This window comes from Diabrotica undecimpunctata, chromosome 9 (genome assembly GCF_040954645.1).
Source record: "Diabrotica undecimpunctata isolate CICGRU chromosome 9, icDiaUnde3, whole genome shotgun sequence".
Classification (NCBI taxonomy): domain Eukaryota; kingdom Metazoa; phylum Arthropoda; class Insecta; order Coleoptera; family Chrysomelidae; genus Diabrotica; species Diabrotica undecimpunctata.
In genome coordinates, this window is record NC_092811.1 from 97,470,064 (window position 1) to 97,483,856 (window position 13,793).

A 13,793-nucleotide genomic window follows, 5' to 3' on the forward strand; every position below is an offset into this window, starting at 1 on the left:
GACATCAGTAAGACACCTAGGCACCTTTCGACCGAGTAGGATACTAGTCCAGCAGACCCCAGGGTAGTGCCGGATTAGCCACTTAATGAACAACTAAAATAAAAAACTAAAAATTTATAAATAAGCATACCTATTACCGTAAATCAGAAAATGTTTCAGACGTTAGGCCATAAACTAATAAATAATATTAACCATAATTTTCAGATCCCTGGCTCAATTTCCTCCTCTGTCCTCCTGCTTCTTTTTCTTTATCACACCAGAAATCAGACAGTGTACTTCTTTGCATTCTTTCTCTCCTCTCAACATTATGTTTACAATGTTTCTTTGATCCAACCCGAAACCCATTCGCCTCTCGAAATCTCCCCTCTCATTTGCCCATCTCTGGCAGTTAAAAATGTGGGCGGGAGCGTCCGGTACCCCACAAACAGTACAGTAACAAAAGAAGAATATCCGGCTCGAAGGACCATTGTGCTTCGTGCACATACGATGGCCTCTATATAACATGAGGACATCAGAAAGGAGGTCTGGATGTATACTTTCAGTTTAGAGCACGCTGGGTTCTTCCGTTCGAATTGAGTAGGTCTAATACGACATTCAAATGATATATTCAAGTAAACTATAGTAAAATATTTCTTTAAATTCGCGGATACTTACAAAGATACAAAGCGACAATAATCCATAAAGTCAGAATTTGAGCAATCAATAATAAACTTATGAATAATATTGAATTTAATACAAATAAATATTAATGAAAGCAAATGAAAAATAAAAATATTAATAATACAAATTCGAATAATAATGAAAGTAAAACAATTAATTAAACAAGCACGTTAACATAGTATCCGTGATACATACACATATGAATAATAATAATATTAAAACAATTATTAATAAAAGCAAATCGCATAGAAATTGTAGTATTTCGTAAACACGATAAAGTTATTAATTGGTACATCGCGATACAATATCGAATACGGTTTAGAAAAAACAATTGCAACTTATAACAAATAATTGGATAATAATGTAACGATTTTTTTACACACGTAAACCTACTCGCATATAAGCAAATCTAAATTGGTAACAAAAAGTAATCAAACCTTGATTACTTTACCCCACGTGGTGGATGGTAACTAACGGAAGCTACCGTTACCAAAAGCATGACTGCCTCGTCCGGCAGATAAAAAAAGATGATCTGGATGGAGGGGTCGTTTCTCGTTGAAGTTACTGTAAGCGCCAATGTTGCGTAATTCTTAAGAATGGCGATGGGTTCTTCTCGTGTTCTGAAAACTTTACTAGACCTTAGCTAGAAGGTTAGACAAACTTTACTTTATTTTTTACTAGATGGCGTGGCTAGGTATGAATTAAAAATACTTTCCATTTAATGTTTAATATAACAGTTTATGAAAAGTTGCGACACTGCAGCAATTTGTTCAATGGATATTTGATTACCATTGTAGACTGCTTTCATTAGGTTTTCTGAAACCTGATATGGATGTAATATATCCTGGGCCAGTAAATTTTTTCCATTCAACCCATTGTCCAAGCATTTTATATATCAGGAGGAATAATTTTTTCTTTCCAATTTTAAACAGTTCATTTGGTTTTCCGTCCAGATCTTCCGATTTTTTTGTTCCTATATTCTTCTTCTGTTTTATACTTTAGATCTATGACCTAATCTTATTTGTGATTCTGAAGATCATCCTATGATCTTGACTTTGCTATCTCTTTAGTGGTCTTCCTAGGAACATTGTTTCCTTTTGTTTCCCATCACAACTTTTGCAATTCCATCTTCTCCCATTCTCATGTTAATTCCAAGTTCTTTTTCGTTCTCTTTCCTATGTCACTACAACTTAGGCATCACCTTTTTGCATGATATCTTCATTCTTACTCGATCCCGTTAGTTTTCCCTGCTATAGATCTCCATGTCATCATTTCAGCTGTCTTTAGAGTCTGTTTTATTTTCTTAGTATCAGCTCTTGTGTCTATCGCGTACGTAAGTGTTTTACTCTTAGTTGTATTTTCAATCCTAGATGTTTGTTTCTCACTATGTATATCGTGGAAAATTAAGAAATATTAGTTTTCATGATTTAAATACATTAAAAAACGTTTCGCGTCCTTTTCGCTTAAGTATAAACGTCTATCAAACAATCAAAATATAGTTGCTCCCTCCAGCACAAACCCCAAACGCTAGTTACCATATTGCAAATATCAAGGACAATAGACCTACTCCATATTTCTGAGAAATTCGGCAAAGCTAAAGATTTTCATTCGCGAACGAAATAGCCGTGTATTCACGCCAGATAATGACTTCAGGGTGAAGCATGGTAATTACTTATTCACTTCGAGGGTACGTTGGGGAGGATGTAAAATATGTTGTTTAAATTGGGTTACTAAAATCGATTGGACGTGTTGAACTTGCGTTGAGACGCACGCTTTGCCGCGGTTATACCTTTATTTTATGTGTTTAAGCCTAAAAGAAACCTTAAATATGTAATTTTACTTGTATAGGCTAATATATAACAAGATATATGCAATACAGGAAATGGGGATATGATTAACAACTTTAGATATTTATTATTTTTCTTTATGCCTTCTTATCTAAGCAGCTTAGCAATCATAACAATGTGTGTTTTTGATGCCATTGCTCTAAACACGTCAATGTAAGTACATTCAAACCAGCTATCAAATTGTTTAACCAGAAATACGCCCCCCCCCCCCCGACTTTTTCCCTTTTTTTTCCCCTTTATAATATTTAAAACTTCCATTTATTTTCTCAGTCTACTCAGTCGGAAATTAATTTTCTCACTCGATCTGCACAGTTTGTTTTTTATTATTCCACCGCAATAATTCCCCCCAGATCTAGAGAAAAGTGAGGCATTGTACAATAGTAAATTTCGTTAATTAAATCAATTTTTCCCTAGATTCTGAGGAAATTTGAGCCGCACAACATGAGTAGGGCTCGACGAATCTTGACCTATGGGGTCTCATTAAAAAGAGGAGAGGGTAACTAGTACAATGAGAGAAAAATCAAACATGGCAGGCTGCCAAAAGGGCCTTAAGCTTAAAGTTTAAAACCTTTCTTCTTCTTCTTTGAGTGCCTCTCCTATAGGAGATTGGATATCATTAGGGCGATTCTAATTTTATTTACTGCCGTTTTGAATAATTCGTTAGTGGTACAGCCAAACCACTCTCTTAAATTTCTCATCCAGGACATTATTCTACGGCCAGGATTTCTGCGTCCTTGGATTTTTCCTTGAATTATATTTTGTAGGAATGTGTACTTTTGTCCTCTCTCAGTATAATTTCTGGATCGTTATTTATTCTGCGTATTACCTCTTCAGTTGTAATTTTATCCACCCATCTTATTTTTAGTATACGGTGGTAGCACCACATCTCAAAGCTTTCAAGATTTTTAACATTCCTCTGTTTAAGAGTCCATGCCTTAACACCGTAAAGCAAAGCACTGAATACATAGCATTTTAACATTCTAGTTCGTAGCTGAATACTAATATCACGATTACAAAATAATTTTTTCATTTTTATAGGTAGACCTGGCAATTTCAATACGTCTTTTTATCTCGTGATTTTGGTCATCTGTTTCATTGATGAGGGTTCCCAAGTATTTGTATTCGCTTACTTTTTCGAGTTGGATACCGTTTATTGCGATACTAGTGTCATGTATTGGATTCTTACTGAAGGTCATATATTAGGTTTTTTTGACGTTCATTCTTATGTCGTAGTTATTAAATATCTCATTCATATTTTCAACCAGATGTTGTAGATCTTCCGCTGTTCTGCCATTATCACAGTATCGTCAGCATATCGAATGTTACTGATAACTTCTCCATTGACTATTATCCCTTCATTTGCATATGAGAGAGCTTCTTGGCATATTTGTTCGCTGTAGATATTAAACAAGAGTGGTGACAATATACAATGACAATATACAACCCTGTGGTACTCCTTTACGTATTTCTATGTTCTTACCCGCCAGGATTTCTTTAAGTTTATTGTGGCGTACTTTGTCAAAGGCCTTTTCAAAGTCTATAAAGCAAGCGTGTACCTCTTGATTAACATCTAGACATCTCTGTGTTAGGACGTTTAAGGCAAAGAGAGCTTCTCTTGTACCTAATCCTTTTCTGAATCTCATCTGTGTATCGTTAATATCGATATCTAACTTTTGATAGATTCGGTTGTGGATGACTCTAAGAAATATTTTAAGCAGATGACTCCTCAAGGAGATTATTCGATGATCTGAACATTGCATTGCCTTAGTTTTCTTCGGTATGGTGACAAACGTAGACAGCAACCATTCTTGAGGTATTATACCAGTACTGTATATTGTATTGAATAGATGTAATATTATGGTTACGGATTTATCATTCAAAAGCTTCAACAGTTCTGTAGAAATTTCATCAGGCCCATTTGCTTTTTCATTTTTAGCGTTTCTTACTGCGTATTCTACTTCTTCTTTCAATATGTCTGGCCCGGTTGCATTGATTATCTGAGTTAAGTTGTTTCTATCGTCTTCAAATAATTCATTCAGGTATTCTGTCCATCTTTTTATTTTATTACCTAGATCTACAGTAAGATTTCCATCTCTGTCTTTAAGTTTACTTATTTGGCATTTCTTTATGCTTCCTGTTATCTCTTTTACTTTTTTGTGCATATTGAACGCATCGTACTTTTTCTCATAGGTTTCCATTTCTTCACACTGTTCTTTAATCCACGCCTCTTTGCCTTCTTTTATTCTCTTTTTTATGTGTTTGTTTATTTCTTTGTATTTGTCTAGGTAATTCTTCATCTTTCTTCTTTGTTCCATCAAGTCTAGTATATCTTGTGTCATCCACCCCTTATTCTTTGTTGTTGTTTTTGTAAGATGTTTCTGTCCTGCTCTTTGTATCGCTGTATTAATGTACTGTATGTAGTATTTGGTTAACGTTATTTGTATCGTTTAAACCTTTCACTTTATTTCTAATGTCTTTCTTTAACGTCCATGCTTCAACGTCAGATAATAACATGAAGAGCACGTAGCATCTCAGTAGTCTAATCTGTAAGTGTATTGTGTGCACCAGAGTACTTTTTTTATTTTGTTGAATGTATTTCCTTGTTCTATCATTGCCTTAATTTCTTCCACATACTCATTATTTTTCCCAGATATTTATACTTGTGTACTTCCTAAAAAAATCTACGAGCGTGGTTCAACACAACAACCACAAATCTTTTTAGAGCCGTAGTTTGCAAAATACAGATTGCCATGATGGTCGCCAATATCCTAAACGGATAGGCACTACAAGTAGAAGAAGTACTTCCTTTATTTGCTCTTTATATATTCTGAAGCTTTCTTGACACTGCTGTGTTTTTTACTTACCATAAACTGTGACATCTTTGTGTAAACCATTCGTCGATGCACTTAAGGGGTTATTATATATCCGCCAAAGCTCCATAGATTATTTTTATGGTAAGCAAGACAGGGAACTGTATACAACCGTATTTGGTACTCCTTTAAATATCTATTTCTTTTGGATTATAATGGAGGTTGTTGATGGTTTAAAAATTTTCCACTGTTTTCCACCATTTTCTTCTGTCCGTGGCCATAGTTCTCCAATTTGTTATCCCGATTGTTGGTAGGTCTTCCTTACACGCTTATATCCACTTTTTTTGCGATCATGATCTTCCCTTTTTTCCTTCCCCTCTCAGCATCTAGTCCTTTGACTACCTTCCGTCAGCCATTCTCGCAGAAGTCTCTTTGTCCTGACGATCAGTTAGTTAATTTCTGGTTTCCCGCACAGCTTTCCGATCTCTGCTATATCCCGAGATAGTCTCAATTTTGCCTCTCTTTTTTGCCAAGAGATGTTCTTTGCTCTTAGTAGTTTGTGTAGAGCTCCGATTGTCTTCCTTGCTCTCGAAATCCGCTTCTCAATTTCTTGACTTTCGTTTTCTTGACTTTCTTCCCCTTTACTTGTTAGGGTTAATCCTAGATACTCAAACTTTGACACCTTTTTGACGCAATACTTTTTACTCTCGTTGTTTGTGGTATTCTTCAATTTGTGTCTTTATAAGTGGTCTACCCTATTTTCATATACTTATTAATAATCAGTCCATACTGTTTAGCCTTTAATTCAAAGAGTTTGAAAATCCTCAGCAATTCTCCTTTAGTTCTTGCCATTAACACTACATCGTCTGCAAAGGCCAGGACCTGGTTTTTTGTTTTCATAAATCATACCTTTCGTTCGTATTCCACTCTCTCTCTCATTAATGCCTCTAGCAAAAAATTGAAGAGTGTTGTGGACAGCAGGTCTCGTTGCTTTAGTCCCCCATCCTGACTCTATTGTCCATCTTCATTAAGGTTATTTTTACTAGTCTGATCGTTTTTTACGCAAATCCAAGTACTCTTAGGGTATGGTACAGACGCCTTATCACAGAATCGTAAGTTTGTTAGTACTAATCTTTAATATGTTGCCTGTGTGAGTCCATTCCAAATAGGTAAAACAAATAATAATAAGACTTACTCACAATAAATTTATTCTACCACCAACGATCAGTTTCGCATACTATAATTTGCTATGGATTTTCAGGTCAACGGTACATGGTAATGTTCTTCTTGTCAAAAATTCATTGCATAATTTTCGTGAATATCGTGGCATTAGTACTATGTGTAATGTTGAAAAGGTAAGCAATCCTTTAAAAATAAACTTAAAATATTTCCACTGCCGACACGTGTTCAAAAAACAAATAAGTAAAATTCTGTCAGCTGCTCCCTTTTTTCGCATACCTCTTTTTGCTTTTCCAGTGACGTAAATCTTGTTGTCCCCAACTCGCCCTAAAAATCCTTTAAAATCTAATTACATCTCCTCTTCGGTGGGTCACGGCAAATTGCAAAAACTACTTAGAACCTTTTCAGGAGTGTGTATACACGTACTCGTTCTGGCTGGGCAGAACCTGCCACCGCAAACGTATATATTAATTAGCCCAGCTCGCAATTGGCCCTTTTAACATAATCTCAAAGGTACAATTTGTTTATTTTGGCGTTTGTGCGACTGAAGGGCAACAGGCGCGTACCAGTTGGATTGTGCTGCTTAGAATTCTTAGAAAGTCATTGATATTTGACATTTTATTCGTAAGATTTTTAGTACTTTTACTAACATAAGATTATTTAGTAAAATAAGTATTATATTAGACTGTATTATCTGCAAAACGTAAGTTATTCGAAATTTTTCTACGGATGTTGTTCGGAAGTTATTTGTTCGTGGAATTTTAATCTTATTTACAAACTTTAATGGGAATTGTCCACAATTTTAGTTAAAAATACGTTTATTTTGAGGTTTATATTTTCATTTTGGAAATAGAAATGGATTTATAGAAGAGAAGATTGTGTGTGGATTCCATACCCTCCTCCAGCGAAATCCTTGTTATTTCATTTTTAAATAGTAAGAAATTTCCACTAAAGTTAATAAAAAATAAATCTTTTTTCTTTCATCACAAATACCTTTTACAAGCTGATCAAGGTTGTAACAGCAAAGAAGAAGGTAAATTTCTGACTTAGGATCATGCTAAAATTAAAACTGGTTCTTTTGATCTTCAGCAATGCGTTACGACTGTGACAACTCACAAGCTCACTGCTATTTATGGCATGAATCTTTAGCAAAACGGGGCGGAAATGAAATAAGTTCCTGCGTGCATATATCAATACCTAACAAAAAATTTAGATCCTAAAGTCGAATACCTAATAATGTATTTAGACTGCTGTCCTGGTCAGAATAAATACAGTTTTATAACAGCAGGTTGTTTAACTGCTTTACAATGCTCTGCAAATTTTAAAATTATTGACCATAAGTTTTTAATACATAGCCATCCACATGATTGGGCTCATATTCGAGAAGGTGGCAGGAAACATCAATTTCTAGTTACAGAAATGCAGTGTTCTGCGTTTCTTAATTTTGGTAACTTATTTAATTCCGTACTATAGTTAACCGCACTTATCACTCCAGCAGAAAAATAGCATCAATTTTCAGTTCAAAGTTTCACGAGCAACTTTGGAGAAAAAAATTGACAAAAATTTGGATTTAACCCCACGGCGCAAACAAAAATGTGGTCGAAAAAAAATTACACCATGAGATGCAAGAAAAAATAAGATATTGTCTTGGCAAACAGAAAACAACCTCAAAGGATTTTAACAAAAATAATGCAAGAGTCTGGCATCAATATTTGACCAATGACAGCTCGTCGGCGAATCAAGGATCTGGGGACATGTCGCCCTGCAAAAAAGCTCATATAAGCTATGAAGAAAAAAGGCTTTAATGTGCTAATTATTGGACCATTGATGATTGGAATCAAGTAAATAACATTACTTAACATTGTTTTTCTTTTATGTAGTTTACAGTTGATCAGTTTGTTCATGATTCTAAAATAATATTAATATTCCAGGTTTGTTTTTCTTAGTGTGTGTGTTTGCGTGTTTTACAACAATGGGAAATAGAAGCGCAAGATCGTAGAGGATAGTAGTTTTTCAGACGAATCTACCGTGCAGATCCTCATTGATAGAGCTAAATTTGTGAGGAGAAGACCTGGGGAAAATACAAAGCGGATTATATTGTAAGACGGTAAAGCACCCCTGAGCATCATGGTGTGGTCTATCATAAGAAGTCAGGGAACTAGTAGACTTGTCATTGTCGAAGGAACAATGCGGCAGGACCGGTATTTGAGAATACTGCAAACAAAAATGTTTCTCCATGTCCAGGAGTATTTTTCCGAATAAGAGTTTTACGTTTATACATGACTCGACGTCTTGTCACAAGGCAAAAACTTTTACACAGTTCCTTGCTGACAACCAGATAAAGATGCTTGACTGGCCTGGCAATTCGCCAGATCTAAATCCAATAGAAAATCTTTGGAAGCTCATGAAGAAAAAAATTTTTAATGAAATTATAACCACGAAGCGTCACTTTATCGAGAGGTTGATACAAAGGGTGACACTACCAAGTACCTATTAGGTTTAAGGCGTAATTTTAAGTATTTTCGTGTAAGAACTCGGTTCTTATACGTATACTCAAATACTCAGCGAAAAAATGTTAATTTATTTATCCATTTTCCAAGTTTTATGACTTATCCCCCTTTTGACGCGCAACAGCGAATTATATTAATAAATGTGATTTATAAACATTATCAAATTGTTATTTATAAACAATTTTTCCATATACTCTGATTAAATTTGAACAAATCAGTTTTTTAGTTAAAAAAAATTTATTTTTAAAACAAAGAATCATATATATATATATATATATATATATATATATATATATATATATATATATATATATATATATATATATATATATATATATATATATATATATATATCATATTATGAGAAATTATAACTTCTTAAACATCTTGTATGTGGTTTTGACACCGTTTGTGTATATATGTAGCAGTCGCGGAACTCTGCACATCGCGAAATTAACAATTAAAACACAATGGATTGGTGTAAAGTTATTATTAAATTGTTTTGGGATCTTGTAGAATGGTATTTAGTTTTTTTTTTTTAATTTAAAAATTACTTGTTTAATATTTTCATTACTAGAGGAATTTTTGAACTTCTTATGCTGTACAGTAGAGTGGACCATTGGCTGTTGAGTGTCTAGCAATAATCCAAAATTGTCTCAAATTCGTGAAATATACTATACACAATATTAAATTCTTTTTTATAAAAATATATTAACTTCTAACAAACTCTCAATTCGGTTCTGGGTAGCTGGTAGAAGTTACCAAGCTTTTCAAAAACAACTTCTCGATTCTAGCCAAGGCAGTTATGAATATTTTAACAACAGAGTGGTGAACTTAATTCCGAACAGGTATTTTTGGCAACTATGGCTGATTATTTTCCTCGCAGATTCCAAAAAAATCTGTTTTATGCATATTCAGTTGGCGTTCCAAGGAATATTAAATATACATGATGCATACATGAAAGAAACTATAAAGGCATCTAGTGTAGAATTGGTAATGTGGTTGGATATATAGCGAAGTCTTTGTACAATTTTCCATGCCGAAATTTTAGGACGTAGCGGTAAACTGTAATATTAAAGTGTTTGGCTAAACTATTTTTAAAATTTCCCAAGTTGAATTCATGAGAGCAGCATTGAATATATTTGAAATTTGAACTCTATTAGCAATAATAGAATTTTAATTTAGAATACATGTGAAAAAGTCATTGCTTCAAAGTAAAATAAAATTGTGTCTACCCTTCATTTGTCTTATTTTTTGCATAACCACTATTAACTCACGTATTGTTTATTTGACATTAAACTGAATTATATAATGTTATTTCGAAGCTTCTATTTTAATATATAACGTGTATATAAAAAACCCAAAAATAACCAGAAGGTTGGAACAGGTATGCTGTCTGTGACCGTGACTTTTCAAGATATATATACTTACTTACTTTCTGTGTCCGTATCACTTCTTTACATTTGATATTGCCAATGTTTCGCCACTTGGATGGCCCTATCGTTAGTGGGTGGTTCTGATGTTAGTGGGTGGTAACCCATTCTTCTCTCCAAAGCTGTAGGCGACGTCGTTCAGCGGTGGTAGATTTGTCTTAAAACCGCACATGGGCAGAAACAGTGGATCAACACAACTCCTAGAATTAGGAAAAAGGAGACCAAGAAAAATCAGAACAAACTAAAGGAAAGAAATTGAGTCAGAGATGTGAAAAATTAATCTGAAGGAAAAATGGAAAGAGAAAGAAAATCATTTATGTCATTAAGCAATTACGAAATAAACAATAAAAGAAATATCTGAAATATATCAGTGTAACCTTACAACTGTTTTCTGTGTATATTCTTTATTATACTTTTTTTTATTATACTACGACAAACTATTTTTGTATTTGCTTTTAGCGTTACTATTTTAATGTGATAAATTATTTTTGTGTCGATATACCTGTACTAGCGCTTTATACATTTTTATTTTACTCTTGTACTATGTGTTTATCATTAATTATTTAATATTCTCACTTGTTTCAGGTTTCTGGACATCTCTAATGCTAAAGGTATGTTGTTACAAAGTTCAAATTAAATTTTTATGGCGCAGTCTTATCGGATTTTTAGATTGTCGCAAAACGAAGTCTGAAATCCAGTGTCCCCCATTGCATATTGTGCCTGAATTATTTAATAGTGTTCATAAATATGGATAAGATGTCCGATTTTGTTTAGATCTAAATATAGAACTGAAACATACATAGTGTAATGGACGTTGAGAATTGCTTTGTAGTTAAAAGTTTTTATATTTTGACATTAGCATTTACGTTTAAAAGACATTTATGAAAAATAGAGGCAGTGTGTTTTTGTGCGTTTTACCTTTTGTTTTTTGTTTTTTTTTTAACTATAATTATTTTATACTGAATCTTGTTAACTCTTCTTATTCATATATTTGTGGCTTTTTATATAGTTTTAGGGCCTGCAGTCTAGACTTTTTAACTTTACTGGTTCGTTAACGAAACCGGGGTCATGAAAAGTTCATCGCTTTAGAAAATCTTCTTTGGTATTACAACAGTCTTTTTGCCGGACTGCACTCATTATACTTATTTCATCATGTAATTATATGTAATAGATAGAGCAACCATTGCGTTAAAAACTCTTCTGTTAGTTCCATTCTATTATACCCTATGGTTGTTTGTAAATTTTTTAATCGTCTTGTTCCAACATAAAAACATTCACAAATAGACTTAAGTCTTTAATGAAAACTTCATACGGAACCAAATTGACCACGTAATTGTTGCTAACTAGACATGAACGTAATATTTGGGATGTAAAATACCTCAGGGGAGTAAACGGAGATACAGACCATTTGCTAGTGAGACCAAAAATCAGGTTAAGAATATTGTCACAGAAACAACGAAGGATTGGGACAATGGAGCATCGAGAAAATGCAAAATGTAAAAATCCACAGAATAAAATTACGTACAGAAAATGAAACAACATCTAAATATAGTAGACCAGAGCATTGATGTAGCAATGAAAAAATCAATTACATAAACAGCAGAACTAATAACTGGAAAAAGCAGGATGCGAACAAGGAAATGATTTTATAAAGAAAGACAAAAACATTATGTTTCAACAAGACACAGCAGAAAATAATGAAAATTATAAAATATCACGACGAAAAACAAGAAAACTAATTAAATAGACAAATGGAAATACGAACTACAGCAATATGAAGAAATAGAAAGAAGTAGACAACTGTCAAATAGTCGAACATTTTAGAAATCGGTGCCAAATGAAAAGAGAGGCTTTACACCTAACTGCGTTTCTGCACTCAGGACAAAATAGACGTGACAGCCAAACTACTTCAAAGTGAAAATCAAGATGGCATCGAAATGGAGTGGGGAATAATAGAAGAAGCTATAAAGGAAGCAGCTCAAAAGCGGTTAGGTCAAGTAAAGAAGGGGAGAGATAAAGAATGGTTTGATGACAATTGAAAAAAAAGCCTTAACAGACGAAACGAGCCAAGACTAAAATATATGGACAAACCAAGTAACGAAAAGTGTGTAGAAGGAAAAAAGGGAGCATATGGATAAAAAGCTCCAAGAGATTAAAGAACATTATACTAATAAAAAATGTGAGAAACTACCAATAGCAGTGACCAAGGCGCAAGAAAATATAATTACTACAAGAGTAAAGAAGGGCACCTGATAGAAGATAAGCAGGCGAAGATAGATTAATGGCAGGAGCATTTCAGAGAGCGGCTTAATGAGGAACCGGATGGAAATGATAAAGAACAAGTGGAATTGGTAGTGGAAGTCAATGACTTGGCGAGACTCACACTGTGGAAAAATAAGAGAAATCATAAATCATAAATATAGCAAGAGAAATAATAAATATAGCAAGCATGGGGGAGAAGCACTGACAACGCGGATATGTAGCCTGCTGACGAAAATCTGGAAGCGAGAGGAAATGCCGGAGAAACCAGATAGAATAGTACAAAATGTAACGTTAGACCTAGATAAGTTTGAAAGACAAAGTTTTAAATATCTCGGAGCGACAATTATCGTAGATAACAATATCACGGAAGATATTAAAGGGAGAATTCAGGCAGCAAACCGTTGTATGTATAGCCTCCACAGTACTGTTAAATCCAAGAATCCAACACAAACATCAAGTCAGGATATATAAAAGAGCGATCAGACTAGTGCTCATGTATCGGCGTGAGACGTAGACACTGACAAAGCAATGAATTCAAATATTTTGAAAGAAACATGATCAAAATGATCTTAGGACCCTTTCACTAACTGAATACTAACTTATACCGAGTGAGAAAAAATTCCGAAGTCAAACAGATATATAAGGCTAGTGACGTCGTCCAAAAAATTAAATCACAACGTCTAAGATGAGCTGGACATGTCTGTAGACTCCTGTAGGGGATGTAAGTTAAATATTATTTGAATTTCACGTTGTGTAATAATACAAAAACAAATCACTTAAACTAAACTGTATTGAAGAAAAAAAGCACATGTAAAATATTTTGTAAACGATGAATTTAAAAATAGCATCCTTATCGTAACGTTGATGTGATGAGACTGTTTGGTTCGACTGTCTTCTGTCCGCAACTATCTGTAGCCCCTCTCGAGGGGTGTAAGATTAAGGTCGGGTAAAATTTAACTGAAAGTATATTATACGGGGTTGCTCGAATTTTTTAACAACTCCCTATTAACCGCCTTGCCAAGATAATCTGGGAGGAATTCCCGACAGGAAGAAGGCCCTTAGGACGTCCACGAATGCGGCAGAGAGATAAAC

At 34.1% G+C, this 13,793-nt stretch overlaps 1 protein-coding gene across 2 annotated transcripts in view; it reads left to right on the forward strand.

The window, feature by feature from the left end:
- Positions 1-13,793, forward strand: part of LOC140450304 (irregular chiasm C-roughest protein-like) — a 518,835-nt gene that overhangs the window by 193,387 nt on the left and 311,655 nt on the right. For both annotated transcript variants that reach the window (XM_072543856.1, XM_072543858.1), the window contains exon 4: positions 11,025-11,050. The gene's annotated coding sequence lies outside the window, so the exon portion shown is untranslated. The remainder of the gene's footprint in view (positions 1-11,024; positions 11,051-13,793) is intronic.